At 47.8% G+C, this 19,918-nt stretch overlaps 1 protein-coding gene across 4 annotated transcripts in view; it reads right to left on the reverse strand.

The window, feature by feature from the left end:
• Positions 1 to 15,744, reverse strand: part of NDRG1 (N-myc downstream regulated 1) — a 69,528-nt gene extending 53,784 nt beyond the window's left edge. The window contains exon 1 of one of the 4 annotated variants that reach the window (XM_065586216.1): positions 15,095 to 15,744. The gene's annotated coding sequence lies outside the window, so the exon portion shown is untranslated. Of the gene's footprint in view, positions 1 to 408; positions 569 to 597; positions 686 to 15,094 lie in introns of those variants that run through there. The other 3 variants (XM_065586217.1, XM_005310511.4, XM_065586218.1) reach the window with 3 other exon arrangements.
• Positions 15,745 to 19,918: the final 4,174 nt, after the last annotated feature.

Consider the following 19,918-nt stretch of genomic DNA (forward strand, 5'->3'; position numbering starts at 1 on the left):
GGGAGAATGGGGGCAAGCATGCCCGAGGGGCCCCCTTCCCTGCCCTGGGAGGGGGGAGAAACATGGAGGAGGAGGGGCATGGCCATAGGAACCCCCTTTCTCTACCCTCAGAAGCGCCTAGGGGACAATATGGTAGACAATGGCCGAAGGACCCCCCCCCTTCCCTGACCTGGGGGGGGGGGGGGCGGAGAGAATATGGGGGGGGGCGGCAACGGCCGAAGGACCCCCCTTCCTTGACCGGGGGGGGGGGGAGAAGAAAGGATATTGAGGGGCCGGCAACGGCCGAAGGACCCCCCCGTCCCTGCCCTGGGGGAGAAGTGGGGGGCGGGCAGGGTCCGCCCCTCGTTTTCGGGGTTTCCCGGACACCCCACGGACGAGCGGGGCAGGAGCCGGGCTAGCGCCGCTCACCTAGCGAAGGAACCGCCGCCTCTGTCTGTCTCTGCAGCCGGACCCCGCTCCTCAGCCAAGTCACGCCGAGCCTGTCTGGGTCCGAGCCCCCGCCTCGCGAGGTATTTATACCGCTCCGGCCCCGCCCCCCCGCCGCCGCCGCCGCCGCCGCCCCTGGGGACGCCCCGCCCCGCCCCGCTCGAGCGCTACCTGCGGCCGCCTGTTGCGCGGGGCTCCGCCTGTCCGCGGGCGGGGAGAGGCGCGCGGCGGAGCCTGCAGAGCCCCTGCCCCGCCCCCAGGCCCGAGCTGTGCGCGGAAGCTGAGGGAAGCTACCCTGGCCCGTGAGAGGTCCAGGCTGGCACCCTCCGCCCCTGGCCCGTTACAGGCCCGCCCAGCTGGAGCTGAGGCTGCGGGGAGCTGGGCCCCGCCTGCCGCTTTGGGCCAGGGATAGTCACAAAACCACCCTTTGGCTACCAGCCAGCCAACCCCGCAGGCCTTGATGTTTCTGCCCCCTGGCCTGACACCATAGACAGCCCGCGAGCTGGAGGGAGCCGTTGCCAACGCCCCACCAGCAAGATGGGCACACGGGGTGCTCGTAGCCTAGCTTGCCTGCAGGGCCCAAGGCCATAAGCCTGGCCAGAGCAGGCCTGGCCCTCACGCAAGATGGCAAAATCCACCCCCCCTGAGTGACACAGTTATCTGACCTAGCCCCCGGTGCAGACAGTGCTATGCCAATGGGGGGGCTTCTCTCGTCAACATAGCTACCACCTCTCTGTGGGGTGGAGTACCTACGCCAACAGAAGAAGCTCCCCATCGGCATAGGTAGCATCTTCGCTGAGGGCTTGTCTACACTTAACTGCGCCGCTGACACTAACTACACCTAGGGGAAAGCGTCTCCTGTCAGGGTAGCTAATCCACCTCCCCAAGAGGGTGGTAGCTGTGTCAATGGGATAAATCCTCCCATTGACAGAGCGCTGTCTACAGTGGGGGTTAGGTCGGGGGATTTTCCACACCCCTGAGTGACAGTGAAACCAACATAAGTTTGTAGTGTACATCAGGGCTGAGCGCTATTGTGGTGCAGCTGTGCCACTGCAGTGTTGTACATGTAGACAAGCCCTAATTGTTGAGTTTGTGATGGCTAGGTCCTCTTCGTGAATCTAGTCCCTGCTCTCTATATGCCCAACCTGCACAGTTTGGATCCTGACCTCCCCAATGTTCAGTGGTGTTCAGATTCAGTGTTCTGGTTTGGGCCCAGGATGCAAATTGCAGGTGTTTGCAGGTGGGGAGGGAGTCAGATCCAGTGCTCTGGTTCTCTAATATATTCCTTGATGTTTAAAATGTTTTTTTAACCTTTATTTTTTAAATCCTTCTTTTTCCCATTTCAAAGAGAAAATTAAAATATCAAGTAGCAATAAAATAGGTTTAATTTCTATAGTACCCTTCATTCAAAAGTTTTCTTCGACAATAAATTTCCTGGGGCAGGGACCCTGGCTTTAGATTGGCAGCAAAGCACAATGCTTGTGTGTGAATCCGTATTCAGGGGTGAATGTAGCATCCTGATTCAATGTATGCACTATACTACACTGCCATGGGACACTGACCCCCGCTGTAACTCTCTTCACCCCAGCACTAATCCTGGCCCATGAGAAGGGGAGGTCGCAGGGGGAGGAGGAGGGCTGGAGGGTGACCTAACCCCACATTCACCCCACAGCAGTAACCTCTATTACACAGGGGAAAGGGGAAACCAGGCCAAACCTGTTGTTCCACATAAATAAATAAAAGTTAGAATCAGGGATCATTTTGCCCATCTCTGAAATGGAGCAATTTGGGGGTGAAATGCAATAATAATGAAAATAAATATCTAGCTCTTATGCAGCACTTTTCATCAGTGGGTCTCAAAGTATTTTACAAAGGAGATCAGTATCATTATTCCTATTTTACAGATGTGGAAACTGAGGCACAGAAATGACGTGACTTGCCCAAGGTCACCCAGCAGGCCAGTAGTGCTTTAACAGTGCATGGTGATATCATAATACAGGTTAGGACAGGAAGTGAAGCATTCTGGCAGACAGAACAGTGTGATGGAATTTGCTCATGACACAGAGATTAACAATCATATTTTATGTGAATTTAACTGATTATATTTAAACTCTTAAAAATCACTGTATATACTTACTTATATTGAAGCACTTTACAGTCTTTAATGTATTTATCTTCACAACACCCCTGTGAGGTACAGGAGTACTATTATGCCCATTTTACAGATTGGAGAACTGATGTACAGAGAGTAAGGCTAAGTCTACACTTAAACTGCTACAGCAGCTGTTGTAGCGCTTCAGTGAAGACACTCACTACAAGGATAAGATGGGTTCTCCCATCGCTGTAGTTAATTCTCTCTGAAAGGTAGCTAGGTTGACAAAAGAATTCTTCCATCAACATAGCACTGTCTACACCAGGGGTTAGGTCGGCATAGCTAGGTCTCTCGGGGATGTGGATTTTTCACACTCCTGAGAGACGCAGCTATGCTGCTATGCATTTGCAGTGTAGAGCAGCCCTAACTGACCTGCCCAAGGCCATAGAGGAAGTCTGTGGCAGAGCAGAGATTTAACTCGAATCTTCTAAATTCTAGGTTAGTTCTCTAGCCACAGGACCATCTTTCCTTCCAATTGTAGATTGGCATTGTATCACACCTATCAAGGGCCTAAGCTGGCAACGAAGTCAGTGGGACTACTAGCATGAGCAAGGACTTTAGGATCAAGTCCCATGAAATGACCAAATGATAGTGAACCAGTGGAATAGTTGAAAATAGAAACCCAGAGTCATGGTTCTCAGTCCCCACACTTTATGTACTAGCAAGAACCTTTTTATCACAGTTCACCTACTGGATGTGCAGTGGCAATTTATAAAAGGGTCCAAAGCTCAGTAGTTTTAGGAAATGTTGAAAAATGAATGTGTATAATAGCGAACTCTCGTTGTAGAAAGTAAAAAGAGTATCATATACATGTATCAGTTTAAAATAAAGCAAAACCAGTATGGTAGACTGTGAATTTCAAAATATCACATCTGTATTCTAACACACAGTCTGCTTGTGCTCCCATTGAAGTCAATCAACAGCCTGGGCTCTGTTGAGTAAAGATTGCCAGTAAATACCACATTTGTGGGTATTAGATTTATGATGTACACAAGTCCACAATGGAGTAGGTTTAAATTGTTACAGGCTTGAGCTACTTTGGAGAAAAGTCCGTTTCTCTGGTTTGCTGTGAGACATACTGTTTGCTATTTCAAAGAGGAGTCCTGATTTTAACATATCTATTCTGCGTCCTGCACTAGCCAGAACTATGAAACACTAACATAATGATAAAGTGTCCTCATGGTGCGTAGTTGTCTCCCCCCTTTTTTCCTCCCCCCTGCACTGGTCCAAAACAGCAAAGGTGACAACATTAAAATATGGACATGTTTGCTTAGTGCATGTTTCCATGGTCTTTTACATTGGACATAGTAGTTCTACCATCTTTGTACTCATGTTATAGTTTGAGACCTGGAAGCTGAGGAAGTCACCAAAATCCGTTCATTTGGAACTTGAGCCTATTTTGAATCCAAACCTTCAAAACTAAGAGGTGAGCCAATGCACTGCCCCACTGAATCTCACTGCATTTGTTATGATCATGCCAGAATGTGTATATAGCTCATCAGTTTTTAAAACTATGCCATAAGAACAAGAACACTGGAAGGAAAAGGTAGACAGGACTATTTTCCCAAGGGATTATTCCTTCATAGAGATGAGCCTGAAACAAAACCCCAGCTCAGAAACACCCACATTTGGGGAAAATTCCAGTCTGGACTTTGTGGCTCAGCCAATCTTCATGCAGAACTTAAGAGTTCTTCAGTCTGCTGTGCTTCGGTGCTTCCTGGGGAAGGGTCCTGCGTGTTGAAGAGATCCAGTGGAACAAACTGGAGGTCAGACTAGAGCTGGGCAAAGCTTTGGCAACATTTGCAATGAACTTGGTTTCAGGAACTTGGTTTCAGGTTTTATTACTAACCAGACTCATTGAAAGTTTTGCTGAGTTTGGGATGAAAACAAGGCAAAACTTGGTCATTTCATTTGAGTTTCACTTTGAGCTTTGCAGTTTATTTGAAATTTAGGTTGCACATGGTGAGAGGCACTTTAGAAGTACCTGAGACAGACAGAAAATAGATGAAGAGATGCATCCATAATATAAGGGGTGCAAACCCATGTGAACTGAAACCCTGGGAATTAAAACCCACAAAAGACCAACATTCCAAGGTATATTGTCCATTGTAAGGATGGGATTTATTACTCATTTTCAGGCTGAGAATATCATAATGGTTTATGATGTCTTTCTGGGCAGGAGGATGGATTGCAAGACAAAACAGTAATTCCAGTAGTCCAAATTAGGAAGTATTTACTATGTGAAGATGCAATATCTAAACTATGCAAAAGGCCAAATCCTGCCCTATGCTACAGAGGAGCACTGATAAGGCTTTGAGGAGTCTCTTTCTGTGTCTGCCCCAGTTCACAGCAAGAGGCCTGCTTAGGGCTCAGAAGAGTGCTAGAGAATTACGCAAGTTGCCATACAAACTAGTGTACCACAATCCCTATGGAGCTAATTAGTATTTATACTGCAGTGTGCTACACGTCCTAGGCGGGGTCACTCTCGGTGGCTGCACAGCGAGATCCATCCAGCCCCCACCATCAGTCTGTTTCCTATAACTAATGTGCACCCAGTACCATCCTGCCCCAAACTCCTATGTATGGCTGTTACTTGCAATGGCAGTATTTAACCTGGAATATAACAGATGTTGTTGTCAGTTTCATTGCCCAAGTAGCTGGAGGCCTAACAGGCAATCCTATCATTAGTGTTTTAAAGTAAGTTAGAGGCGTCATAAACTTTGTTCTATTAAGATAAGTTGGTAACAGTTAAGGAGGTTTTTAAAAACAGGTTAGACAAACACTTGTCAGGAATGGTCTAGTTATTACGTAGTCCTGCCTTGAGTGGAGGGCACTGGACTAGATGATCTATTGAGATCCCTTCCAGTGCTACACTTCTCTGATTCTATGTATCTATATCTATATAGCTATACTGAGAGAGTTTAAATCCAAAGAGAAATTGTACACAATTCCTTGCTGAGAAAAGGACTAACCTAGGGTTACCATATGTCCGTATTTTCCGGGACATGTCCAGCTTTTTAGTCCTTAAATCGCTGTCCGGGAGGAATTTTTAAGTATCTAAAAATGTCTGGGAAAATACGGATGTATGGTAACCCTAGTAACATGAGGGGAAGGGGACCCTGAGAGGCTGCAACTTACAACTCCCAGGTTCAGGTCATTGACCCTAGGAATTGGTGCCGTGAAGGTTTCCTGCCAAGCCAGCCAGATGGCGATGGTCAGGAACATTTCCCAGGAAACCCCACTCTGTCTGGTGCCACGGTCCACAGCAGCATACATCCTAGTCCTGCGCCACCTCCCGCTGCCACTCCCAGGGCAGTAGCCAACGCCAGGCTCCGGCGATCTGCGGAGGCACAGAGGCGGCGGGCGGCATCAGAGCATGCAGCCACCTCCTCCCCGGGCTCCAACTTTCCTGGCTCCCGCCGCTCTCCAGCCCGTGCGACTCCGGCTGGGCGCTTCCCACGCGCAGCAGCAGTCCCAGCAGGGGGGTGGGGGGGTGGGAAGTTGCTTTGGGCCCTGCGGTGGAGATTTTCCCCCCAAGCCTTAAATCTGGAAGCTGAAATCAATCACCTGTTTCCAGTTTCTGCGCCCTGCAGATTTATTAGTCCATTAATATTAGTAGCCTGCGCGGAATTTTGAAAGCAACGTATTACTAAGATTGATATTGGACTCTCCGGTTCCTCAAAGAGAGGCTGTTCTGGCTTGGGATTAAAATATGTAAATAAACTCCAACCACCAAATAGTGGGAAACCCCCCGAGTAGGCTGAATCTCTGTAGAGACCGTTTATGCTTCTCAGTGGGTCCTACCACAAATCTGATGCAAACTGAGTATTTGGTTGAAATGATCTATCAAAATACATGCTGGTTTTTGCAGCCACGCTTCCTGTGCTGTGATCTATCCCAGGGACTTCCTCTGTTTCAGCGGTACAGCTATGAACCGAAAGCTCTTTAGGGTCGGGTCAGGGGGGGTGGAGGGCTCTCTGCGCGCTGCCGGCACCTGCAAGCCCCACTCCGTGGCTCTGGCAGCTCCCATTGGTGCTTTTCCCAGCCAATGGGACCCACGGAGCTCGTGCTTGTGGCGGGCGCAGCTCGTAGAGACCCCTCGGCTGCCCCGATCCTAGGAGCCAGAGGGACCTGCGGCTGGAGGAGTGAGTAGGCGAGCGGGGCAGGGTGAAGAGGCGAGGGGTGAGCAGCGGGGTTGAGTAGGTGAGTGTTGAGTAGGTGAGCGGGGGTGGGGGTGAAAAGGCTAGCGGCAGGCAGCAGGGGTTGAAGAGGCGAGTGTGAGGGAGCCAGCGGCAGGTGGGCGGGCGAGGATAAGGAGGCAAGAAGTGGTGAGCCAGCGGCAGGCGGGGGTTCTCAGGGTGGGCATGGGGGTTTCTGGCAGGGGAGTGAGGAGGTGAGTGGCAGGTGGGAGGAGGCGGGCGGTGGGTGGGGAACTGAGGAGGGACGCAGCAAGCCAGCAGCGGGCTAGGAGATATGGGGGGGTGCGGTGGCGGGACCTGAGGCAGAGCGGGAGAGGAGTGAGGGTGGACTGTGGGTGGGGCCAACACCCCCCATGGAGTGTCTTCTTTTTTGAATGTTCAAATATGGTAACCCTAACTAACCAGGTTCTCTCGCCTGCCTATTGTGTTCTGATAGCGAGAAGTCATAACACTTAGAGCTTTCCTTATCTACACTTGAAACACTACAGCAGCAACACTGCAGCGGAAGGTTCTTCCATCAAGTAGTTATTCCATCTCCCTGAGAGGTGGTTGCTAGGTTATCGAAGAATTCTTCTGTCAATCTACAGCTGTCTACACTGGGGGTAAGGTCAGCTTAGGTAACTCGTTCAGGGGGATGAATTTTTCTCACCCCTTAGTGACATAACTGGGTTGACTTAATTTTTGAGTGTAGACCCGGAGCAGGTATTTAGATCACCCTTTACAAACATTAACTAATGGAGGAAGGGGGAAATGAAGCACTAATAGGTTAAGGGCCTGATCTAAAATTCACTAAAGTCAATGGTAAGACTCCTATTGACTTCAATGCGCTTAGACTTGTATCAGGCTCCAAATCAGTGTCAGTGCTACAATTGGAACACAGATGTTCGTGCTGTCCACATTTTTATTTAATCTACTAACCCACTCTGCCTCTTGTGTCAGTAGTGCATTGCGGACTTGAAATGTGTCTAAATACCACTTAAGAAACTGCAAAAAGTGCCTTCCATAGAATGCTGCTGTTTGAAGCAGGGAACGTAAAAATACAGGCAGGTTAACAATAATGCTTAGCGCTAAAGGTGGACTCAGGAATTCGAGAAATGTAGGACATTATTATTATTACTTGTATTAAGTATTGCCTAGAGGCCCCAACCTGGACTGGGGCTTCATTGCCCTAAACGCTGAACAAACACATTAAATGAGAGGGCCCTTGTCCCAGACAACTTCCCATCTAAATACAGACAGACCAGCAAAGGGTAGATTTATTATCTCCATATTACAGATGTGAACTGAAGCACAAGCTCACCCAGGAAATCTGTGGCAAAGCCCAAAATTGATCCCAGGTCTCCTGGAGTTTAACCACAAGATCATCCTTCCTTTTTTTTTTTGACATATAAATCAGTGCAATTCTAGTGTTAAAAGTGGGAGTGGAAGTGTTACTGCTGCCAGTTGTAAACAAGGAAGAAAAGCTGAGTAAAAGTTAAAGTTTAGTATCATTTTTTCCAGTTAGACCATTGTGCATTTAATTAAAAACAAACAAACAAACCCTACACACTCTTTACATTCAAGCAGCAGTAATATGATTAGTCACTGCATGAGTAACTCTGGGTGTTTCCATGTGCTTATTAATAGTGCTGCCGTTGTAATTTTGAACAGCTAACGTATACATCATGTACAGTATATTAGAGCTTCGCTGGTCTATGCTGAAGTGAAATTCCACTCTCGAGAGACACACCCCACCAACTGGGAATTACGGTGTAATAGAACCTTCCCTTGCTGTCTATGGATCCCTTGGTGATGTTGACATGCACCCACACAGATCAATTGTCCTTCTAGAAATCATCCATTGCAGCTTTAGATCGAGGATGCTGACCTCAATTTAAAAATATAAATAAATAACACGACAGATTGCCTCCTGCTGCATCAACTCCGCCCTCCTCTTCCCCTGCCGCTTTGCTGCTGTCACAGATTTGCCTGATGCTTGCCTGAAATTAATTCATTACTCATAGCCACACAAAAGTACTCATTTCCTTCCAGTTTGTAAACTGCTTTTGGCCAGTTTATCTGACTAATTCAGCAGAACTTATACGTGGGATGAGGTCATTTTCTGTCTGGGAGCATGAGTCTTACGGTCAAATCTGAAACATTTGTAGAGGAAGAGATTATGATTTTTAAATATTTGTCTTTAAGGTCACTCTCTCCCTCAATATGCTCTTTTGCTGAAGTGGCAAATGCAGTTTAATAAGGAAGTCTTTGAGCATTTTACCAAGAGAACTGCCTCACAGCCAGTTTTGCTAAGTAGAGAATGGAATCTATGTGATTTTTAACTTCTAAGATTGAGCCTGAAACAAATGCTTCATGTCCTGAGCACGCTTTGAGAAACTTTGGATCCAGATCTGAACATCATCTTGGTATCTGTGATGTGATAATGCTCAAGAATAACAGAAAGTTACTTTTCATCTAACGCTGAACTGTATTAGAAAGAGGAAAGGGATATTATTCCCAAAGCTATCCCGTTTCTCTTTCCACCTCATTGTAGAACCTTCCCCAGCCTGTTCTACTAGGCTGCCTGGTAAACTTTTAAAGAAACAGTTTGTGTATCCTTACAGTCTCTAGTGGTGTAATGGGCAGAAACCCTGGATCTAAAGTCTCCCAAACTTTAGACATGCTTGAATATGATCCAGACTTTGCAACTTGAGCTCATGTTTAGTTCCCCCACCTAGCCTATCCTGCATTAGTGTGCCCGCCATCGCAGAGCTTAAAGTCCCCCAAAGCTGGTTCTATAAAAGATACAAAACCCTATTATTTTGCTACTTCTTAAATATATTATAAGTTGTTAAAATTCACCCTCTCATTTAAATTCAAACCTAGGGTACCAGATGCAGTATTGTCAATGGCAAATGTTCAAAATTCATGAGGCAAGCCCCCCAAAGTCATTAGATTGTTTTAAAATCTCATGATTTTTAAGCCAATAATAAATGTTGAGGCCTTTATTTGGCTTCCGAGCAATAGGGCTTTACATTTCCAAGCTTTACTCTGCAACCATCAGGGCTATACATTTATTTTTGAAAGCTGAGATTCTCATTAATCATTGGTGATGAGATGAATTTCCTGAGCAGCATTTGCCACAGCAGACACTGACCGAGGGACATTCATGCTTTACTCAGCTGAGGGCTGTACAGACAACTTGCCACAAGCCAGAGGGCTTTTCTTGATTTGTGTAAAATGTAGCAGTTTGCAACCACCTTGTTCAACACATTTGTGTGACCCCTGGAGACTACATGGCCCAGCATGCAATGCTCCCTCTTGATCTGATACACTAGGCCACTCTGAGCAATCCATATTGGGAGCTATGGTTGCCAAAGGCTAAATAGTTGGTTGCAGCGTTGGTTTCTGGCTAACATTTTGCCACCCCTGAATCATACCAGGCATAAGGGATGAACAGACTGAGTGGAGTTTGACATTTTGTGATTAACTTAGTCTGTTATTTGACTTTGCAAAACCATTCGCTCTCCTGCTCCAATTCTATTTTAAAATATGTTCCTCTAGCTAGATGGAAGCCAGTGCTATACATTTGGAATTGAAGAACCCTCCTCAAAAACTGGGCTGGCACATGTATGTCCCATATATATATATATATATATATATCAGAATGTCTCCCTCGTCCTCCTCCTCCTCCCCCTGCATGGTCTCTCCTAAGCAGAATCCAAGTAGCCTTTACATTGAACTTTTGAACCCACAAAGTTTGAGTGGGTTTGAAATCAGGCGAAACAAGCTTGCAGGTGCCTATCAGTTATAGAGAACATCCAACTGAATACAATTCAGAAACAAGTAGAATTCAGTCTTTACTCAGATCTGATAAGGAAGGCTAGCAAAATGGCACAATTGGTGTCTAATATCAGTAAGAAGGCAGTAATAATGTATAGCCCCTGGTTGCATTTGAAGGTATATATACTTCTGGGCTCTAAGGCAGAGTGCACATTTACATAGCAATAGCAAGTGGAATGAATATCAAAAGGAAAGAAAAGGTCTGGATCAGGCAGCTCTGTCCTAAATCACGTGTAACACTTTCAAACTGTTGGATGACCCTGGAATGTTTTTTAAAGTCATATGTTGTGAATGCTGAGCTCACCGCTTTGTACCCACTTTCATGCAAGCTCATAGCAATTAAACTTGTTCCCACAGCATACTAGAACTGACCACATGAACAAGGACTGCAACCATGTGCCCTTAATTAAGCATATGGTCTTGTGATTCTGGATTCAAAATATAAACACCCAGTAAACAAATACCTGTTTCAGTTTATTCCTTGTTCTGTATTCAGAAATAGGGTTTGGGGGTTTGTTTGTGTTTGCTTGTTTCAACACAAGGGAGAGATGTTGATTAGTTGTTACAGGGAATGACATTGCTGTGCTGATTTACATGCCATGTAATCTGACTGACTAGACAGGGGGTTAGGGTCCAATCCTGCAGCAGCTCTTGCTCATTTGAGTTCTCCTTATTCCTGTTGTAGACAATGGAGATAACATCCACAATTGGCCCTAAATCAGCACTGATTTTGACTCTGTAGCTTTAAAGATAACTCCCTATTAAATCGGACATCATGAGTCTGTCCCAGGTTGCGTAGACTTCGTAGACTGTCGGTCCTTCATCAGTTGAGACTGAGCCAATCACAACACGTCTTCCAATTTTCTCTCGCTGTGGCCATCCTTCGCCATGCTTGTCCATATCTCCTTGTTAAGAAATCATCCCACCTCTTTGGAGGCCGACCACGTGGCCGTTTCTGTTCTCGCGGATACCACTTGGATATAGCTGCGGCCCATCTGTTTTCGCTGAGTCGGGCCACATGTCCCGCCCACTGCATTTTGCTGAGCCTGCTTTCAACAACAACAACGTCTCGCACGCCAGACTGCTGCCTAATTATTTCATTGGGGATGTGATCGCGGAGCAAGATGCCCAAAAATGTTCGTTCCATCGCCCTCTGTGTGACAGACATTTGATGTTCTTCAATCTTTGTCAGCGACCATGTTTCATTGCCATATAACATCGCTGGAAGCACGGTCGAGTTGAAAAGATTTGCACGAGTTGTTTTGCTGATCTTTCCTTGGAGGAGGTCCTTGATGTAATTGAATGCGCACCATCCAGCTTTTTCTCTGCGCGACAGTTCGCCTTTCTGATCATGTTGACTTCCTGGCCCAAATAAACGTATTTATCAACCTCTTGGATCTGCTCTCCTCCAAGAGAACATGTCTTGAGAACATGAACTATGAAGGAAGGCTGAAAGAACTGGGTTTGTTTAGTTTGGAGAAGAGAAGACTGAGAGGGGACATGATAGCAGTTTTCAGGTATCTAAAAGGGTGTCATAAGGAGGAGGGAGAGAACTTGTTCACCTTAGCCTCTAAGGATAGAACCAGAAACAATGGGTTTAAACTGCAGCAAGGGAGGTCTAGGTTGGACATTAGGAAAAAGTTCCTAACTGTCAGGGTGGTTAAACACTGGAACAAATTGCCTAGGGAGGTTGTGGAATCTCCGTCTCTGGAGATATTTAAGAGTAGGTTAGATAAATGTCTATCAGGGATGGTCTAGACAGTATTTGGTCCTGCCATGCGGGCAGGGGACTGGACTCGATGACCTCTCGAGGTCCCTTCCAGTCCTATAATCTATGAATCTATGAATCTATGAATAAGAGTTATTTGGGTTCTTGGCAGAACATCTGATTTCATGTCCCAGGTTAGCAAATCGAAATAAAAAATTCCACCATTTCGATTACCAGCTCAGTAACTCGGCCACAATCAAATCCCAATGTACACAAGTGTAAACTTAAAAGGCTCAAGCCTGGTCTACACTACAAAGTTAGATCAACGCAAGGCAGTTTACGCCAACCTAGCTGTCCATGTGTATACACTTAAATTGATCTTCCATCTCTGTAAGCACTCTCTTACACTGACCAGTAACACCACCTCTCTGAGCGGCATAGAGCCATGGTCAATGTACTTAGGTTGACGCAGATTCTACGTTATTAACTGTCCCCTCACACTGACCACTCTGGTCACCATTGTGAACTCCACTGCCAAGATGTCACGGAAACTGGAAGCCCTCCCGCCTTTAAAGCCCTGCAGATTTCTGAAATGCCTTTTCCTGATTGCCCGGCTTGGTGAGCACACCTAGCAGTTCTCCATTGTTGAGTGCAACTGCCTAGCTGACCATGCCAGATACACACTCCAGGCATGCTCCTGCCTGGAGAAGACAGAAGATATTGGATCTCCTGGGCTTTTGGGGGAGAAGTGGTTGTGCAGGCACCACTTCGAACCAGCTGTAGAAACGTCAGCATCTATGAGCAAATTGCTCAGGGGATGGACAAGAAGGAGTACACCAGGGACCAGCAGCAGTGCCACATGAAAGCCAAGGAGCTGTGCAATGCATACCAGAAGGCCAGGGAGGCCAACAAGCTATCTGTTGATCAGCCGCAGACCTGCCACTTTTACAAAGAGCTGCAAACTATCACCACCCCCACAGCACCTGGGATACTTCCAAGGAGCCCAAGCCACAGGCCCCTGCCATGAATAATGATGATGAGGAAGAGATGGATGAGGAAGAGGAGAAGTGTGGGAAACAGGCGACCGGGGGATCCAGCGGTGCAGTGAGCCAGGACCTGTTTTTGACTCCACTGCAATCCAGCCAGTCAAGCACAGGTGAGCCCGATGCAGGGGAAGGAACCTTGGTAAGAGTGTAGATACATTTTCAATGACAGAGATGCTGCCCCTCCCCCCCCAGAGTAGCAGGTCACAATCTCTTGAGTTTTCATTAATTTACTTGTGCTAGAATAGGTACTGAGTGGTACAGCTAAGAGAGGTAGAGTTGCTATCTGCTTTTCATTCTCTTCTAGGGCTAGGAAGGGGTAGCCATGCGGAGCAGTTTATGTAAACAGTGATGTCCCTTGAATCCTCCTGAGAGTTGTCAATGAAACTTTCCTGGAGATACTCTGCAATCCTCTGCCGAGGGTTTCTGGGGAGGGCTGCCTTATTCCTTCCTCCTCGGTAGGACACTTTCCCATACCACTCAGTGATACTTCAGCAAGCGCCATTGCAGTACCCAGGCTGAAAGCATATGGGCCTGGGGGGCTTCGGAATTCCAGGAGCAGCTGTGCTCTCTCTGCCTTTGTGACCCTCAGGAGTGAGATATCAGCTAAATTCACCACTGCCTGTGGAAATTGGTGCCAGTACTCAGTATCATTGCCCTATACCACTGGATTCATTCAACCAAGCAATTCCCTCCTCATTTCCCCAACCCCTGGTGGGCCATATTTACCATAGCTGGTGCTGTGAGTTTTGCTGTGCATAAGCAGTCCCAAGCAGAAGTGAAAACGTCATGCCTAAAACTTTAGAGGAGCAATGGGAATGAGTTTGGTGTCTTAAGATTTGCTTTCCCTAGTGAATAGACTGACAGAGGTACCTCTATGTGTTTTATCTGCAGCCATCTTACCCATTGCAGCCTTCATGGTCTCCCCCTCCACTCTGCAGAACACCTGAGCCAGATAAGGAGGAGAAAGAAGAGTGCTGCATTGGACCATGAGCACAGGGCCTGGAGGATGAACATTGCAGACAACCTGGAGAAGAAGAGAGTGGAGAGGAGAAAGGCCCAGGAGTCCCAACTGGAAAAGGAGAGGAAGATGCACCAGGACATAATGGGGCTTCTCAGGTGGTAAACACAGATGATGCAGACTCTGGTGGACCTGCAAGTTCAACAATCCCGGCTCACCTCCCAGTGTTGTCCATTGGGAGTCAATATTGGGATCTCCCTACAACCCCCATCAACATTCCACATGGCATCAGGGGGTCTCTGCATTACCCCTACCACTCCAGCCCAGGGGACATTAAAGACAATCACAGCTTTACCTACACTGACCAGTGAAAGCCACAGTTGGTGAGTGTGTAGCTGAAATTAACGTGACTCATCTTTCCCATCCATAAGTTCTGTACTATTAATTTATTAAGTTTTATTAGGTTTTTAATGTATTTGTTTTAAAATTGCACCTTTTTTTTTTTGCACAGATTTTGTTACAGAATAAAATTTTATTATTTGGAACATAATTCATCTTTATTAGTTCAAAACATATGCTGCTGAGTGCTTAGCAGTTCCAAAAGCAACCAATTACTTGTTACTGCACAGTGTCCCACAATTCATATGATCAGTCACAAACAAAATTAATATGTGCATTGACAATGTTATATTCCTACATGTACAGCAAGCACCAAACAATTCCTACCTGGCTACAAAAGAACAAGGGCAGGTAGCGCACACTACAACAACACACATTACTCACTGTTAAAGTGCTCTTTCAAAGCCTTCCTGAGCCATATAGCTCCGCGTTGAGTTCTTCCAGTAGCCCCTGTGTCTGGCTATTCAAATTCAGCAGACAGCCGCCCCACCTCTTCTCTCTACCCCAGCAGAAACTTTGCCCCCTTTGCTTCACAGATATTCTGCAGGACACAGCAGGCAGCTATAACCTTTGGGATATTTTTCTCACTGAGGTCCAATCTTGTGAGTAGACAATGCCAGTGACTCTTCAAATGACCAAAAGCACATTCAGCTGTCATTCTGCATCTGCTGGGCCTGTAGTTGAAGCACTCCTTGGTGCTGTCGAGGTGGCCGGTGGCCGGCTTCATGAGCCAGGGGATCTAGGGGCAGGCTGGGTCCCTCAGGATCATTATCAGCATTCCCAATGGTATTCTGCCAGTCAGGAAAGAAAGTCCCTGCTTGTAGCTTCTGAACAGTCCTGTATTTTAAAGATGCACATGCATCATGCACCTTCCCTGACCAGCTAACACTGATGTTGATGAAACATTCCTGGTGATTCACCACTAATTGCATAACCTTTCTGTTGACGTACTCTGTGGCAAAGTAGTCTGGTTCCACAATAGGGATATGCGTACCAGTTATCACCCCACCGCATTACAGGGATCCCATAGCCGCAAAGCCACCTACTGTGACCTGCACATTGCTGAGAGTCACAGTCCTGCGTAGCAGCAGGCGATTAATGACCCTTCACACAGCCCCCTCAGTGGATTTCCCGACTCTAAACTGATTCCCATCTGGTAGCAATCTGGTGTTGCAAGTTTCCACAATGTAATCGTCACTCACTTTTGCACTGTCAGTGCAGCTCTCATTTTGGTTTCCCTGCACTGGAGGGCTGGAGCTAGCTCAGCACAGAGATCCAGGAATATGGCCTTGCATATCCAAAAGTTCTGCAGTCACTGCTCATAATCCCAACCCTGCATTACAATAAGATCCCACCAGTCAGTGCTTGTTTCTCGGGCCCACCCAGAAGTAGTGGTCCGCAATCTGCAGCTGCTCCGTGAACACCACCAACAACCTTGAATTGGTTCTTGCTATGTCCCACAGCAATTTATCCTCCAAGGAATTGTCATGCTCCCCACTGATTCGATTGTTCTTTGCGGATCTGTAAATACTGCACGATTCTGTGCCCTGTGCTTGCAGCGTTCAGGACAATAGTGAAGATCTGTGCAGGGTCCATGCTTAGGGTTACCATACGTCCGGATTTTCCCGGACATGTCCGGCTTTTGGGGGCTCAAATCCCCGTCCGGGGGGAAATCCCCAAAAGCCGGGCATGTCCGGGAAAATCGGGAGGTCAGCCGGACCCGCGGGGAGCCGGGCCGGCGGGGAGCCGGGTCAGCCGGGCCCGCGGGGAGCCGGGCCGGCGGGGAGCCGGGTCAGCCGGGCCCGCGGGGAGCCGGGCCGGCGGGGAGCCGGGTCAGCCGGGCCCGCGGGGAGCCGGGCCCGCGGGGAGCCGGGTCAGCCGGGCCCGCGGGGAGCCGGGTCGGCGGGGAGCCGGGTCAGCCGGGCCCGCGGGGAGCCGGGCCGGCGGGGAGCCGGTCAGCTGGGCCCGCGGGGAGCCGGGCCCGCGGGGCCGGGAGCCGGGGGGTGCGCCGGGCCGCCGGGGGCCGGCAGTGCTGGGCGGGCCGGGGTGGTCGGCCGGGGCCGGCACCCCAGGGCCCGAGCCGACCCAGGCTGGAAACACCGGGGGGCCAGCCTGGGCCGCGCCTCCTCCCCCCACACCTCCCTTACCTGCTTCAGGCTTCCCGCGAATCAAATATTCGCGAGAAGCAGGGGAGGGGGCGGAGACTTTGGGGAGGGGGCGGGGTTGGGTGGGGCTGGGGGCGGGGCCGGGGGCCGTGGAGTGTCCTCCATTTGGAGGCACAAAATATGGTAACCCTATCCATGCTTCTGTCAGAGATGGTGAACAGAAAGGAGGACCATGCGGATTTGAGAGATTTTGAAAAGAGGCACAAAAATAATGGGATACAGATACCATTATAGGATGGAGACCATTGCAAACTGGGAAGTTGATTGACCATGCTCCCAGTCACCCCTGCGCGACTCATTTCAGCCCCATCTTGCATTGCCAAAGCTTCTAAAAAGACAGCCCATTGGTGGTGGCAAGTTGCACAGTGGGATGCCTACCCATGGTGCACCGCACTCTCCATCGATACAAGCACTCCTAATGAGTATGTACACCACCAACACAAGGAGCCAAGTATGCATGCACAGAAGTGATGTACTAAATTCAGTGGCTGTATGCCGACGTAACTTGAGTTGACATAACTTTATAATGTAGACATGGCCTCAGCTGTGCCCTGTCCTGTGCAATTGTGCAAGCAAGAGAGATGATATAAAGAGCCTCCTTCTGCTCTTTGTCCCTGGGCAGAAACTGAACACATATGCAGTTCTTGAAGTCCCAGAGACTAGCACTAGGGCCTTAGCTCCCCACTCCCCGTTAACTCTCCCACTTTTGTTGCCCCCTAAGCAATCCCGGTGAGCACTTATGCAAGTTGAATCAGTCGATGAGACTAGGGTGACCAGATGTCCCGATTTTTGGGGCTTTTTTCTTATATAGGCTCCTTTTACCCCCTACCCCTTGTCCCAATTTTTTACACTTGCTGTCTGGTCACCCTAGATGAGACTATTCATGTGAGTAAGTGTTTCCAGGCTTGCATAAGGGTTCCACATTCCAGCCCTAAATCAACCTACCACTGAAGTGCAGCCACCAGGGAATGAAATGCCGCAGGTGTTTAATAGCACACAGCACAGCCACACAACAGGGTAGGCCAGGAGGTGAAGAAGAATTCTATGCCCAATTATTACTAATAATATTTATATTACAGTTGCTACGGCGGTTGGGACCCCATTGTGCTAACACATTGTACAAACATATAATAAGAAACAGTCCCTACCCTGCACAGCTTACTATCGAAACAGAGTAGACAAAGAGTGAGAGAAAGGAAGTGTTAGTATCCCATTTTACAGATAGGGAACTGAGGCACAGAGATTAAATATTAAATATTAAAAAGTGGCTAGTGAATTGGAGCACTTACATTTTTTGGATGCCAACTAGATATACCTTTGAAAAGGGCCAGACTTTCATAAATGCTGATCACCTACTCTCTGAAAAATGAGGCCTTTTTAAAGTGTCTCGGGTTGAACACCCAAAAATAGCAACACCAGAAATCCCTAGTCACTTTTGAAAATTTGGACCTTAGTGATTTGCCAGAGGTCACTCGAAAAGGTTGTGAGAAGTTAAGAAGTCTCAGCCCTGTAGCATGGGGAGAGGGATAGCTCAGTGGTTTGAGCATTGGCCTGCTAAACCCAGGGTTGTGAGTTCAGTCCTTGAGGGGGCCATCTGGGGATTGGTCCTACTTTGAGCAGGGGGTTGGACTAGATGACCTCCTGAGGTCTCTTCCAACCCTGATATTCTATGATTCTAATAACCATAAGATCATCTTTACTCTCAAAACTATGAGACAGATTGAGGCAGACAGAATGCAGTTACCAAAACTGGTCATTGGCCAGGTCACTATGTCTTATACCTCTATTCTTGCAAAAGATATCATGGGATCTTCAAAGACAATAAAAGCATGCAGTATTTATAAGACTTTCACCACATTGTCTCATATTTTACGAAGTGTACATTTCAACCACAAAGTAAGAGTTACTTGTATGATAAATAATGCTGGCTTCAGGCTGACAGCATGATGTAACGGTACTGAAACAAAATATTTTGAGCTTTTAGGAGGCCATGTAGCTTGGAAGATTACATGTAGAATGTTTTGTTTATGGCCTGTTAGTTCAAAAAAGGCCCTGAAGCAAATTGATTAGAAATTAAATGAACATTTGTTATTAAATGTAACTTCTCCTCTTTAGCACGTATTCCCTGATGGAATGCATTCACTGTTTGGTTTGTTCTGCAAATAATTGGCTACTTTCTTTTCACAAGAATCTCTTTAAAAGCATGACAAAAGACGTTGTGGGTTTTGAGCTCAAACTTCAAACCAGAGCTTCTGAGCCATAGCCAGGCAAAACTCCAAGGTCATGTCTAGACAAGCAAATAGATGTTGGTTAAAAAATGTGTGAACTAATACGTTTTAAACACTAGCACATGTGATGGGGGAGCCTACGATGGGCCACACCCAGCTAACCCATTTTTAAAGGTGTAAAACTCTGACTACACTACTGTTTAAGAATGTGCTAGGTAACGTTTTTTAAACACAATGTATTTACCTAGTCCAAGAGCCCTCAGGGGGGTCTTTTAGCCTGGGAAAGAACTAGGGTGTCAAATCCTTCACACTTTCCTACAGCTTACTAACAGTTTTCAGATGTGAAAGCATGTTGGGGAATGGCATTTAGTGGCACATCCTAAACCCTCGCCAAGCCTGAGTAGCCAGACTGGGTGCTATGCAGATACACGGGGCTCTCAGTGGGGACAAATCCTCCCTTGGCCACAGAGCAGCCATGGAGCTGCTCCACAAAGACTGTCTCTTCCCAGCGGTGGAAGTAGCCTCTGTAGGTCCTTACATGGCTCACCTCACAGGTGGGAGGATCCAGGGTGTGACTTGGACTCTTCTTTACATAGAACCAGCCTAGGGAGCTCTAGGGAGCCCCTGGCAGGAACTAGCCCTTGGCATAGCCCCCAAGGGAAAGTAGCAGTGGGAGCACAACCTGCCTTTCCCTGGTGTGCATACTGCCCCTGGACATAGGCGCCGACTTCCCCTCTGGTTGGTGGCTGCTCGACTCCCCCCTACAGACCCAGCTCTACCCCGCCGCTGCTCCGCGCCCATCCCGCCCCCATTCC

The sequence above is a fragment of the Chrysemys picta genome, chromosome 2, assembly GCF_011386835.1.
Source record: "Chrysemys picta bellii isolate R12L10 chromosome 2, ASM1138683v2, whole genome shotgun sequence".
NCBI classification, from domain to species: Eukaryota; Metazoa; Chordata; order Testudines; family Emydidae; genus Chrysemys; species Chrysemys picta.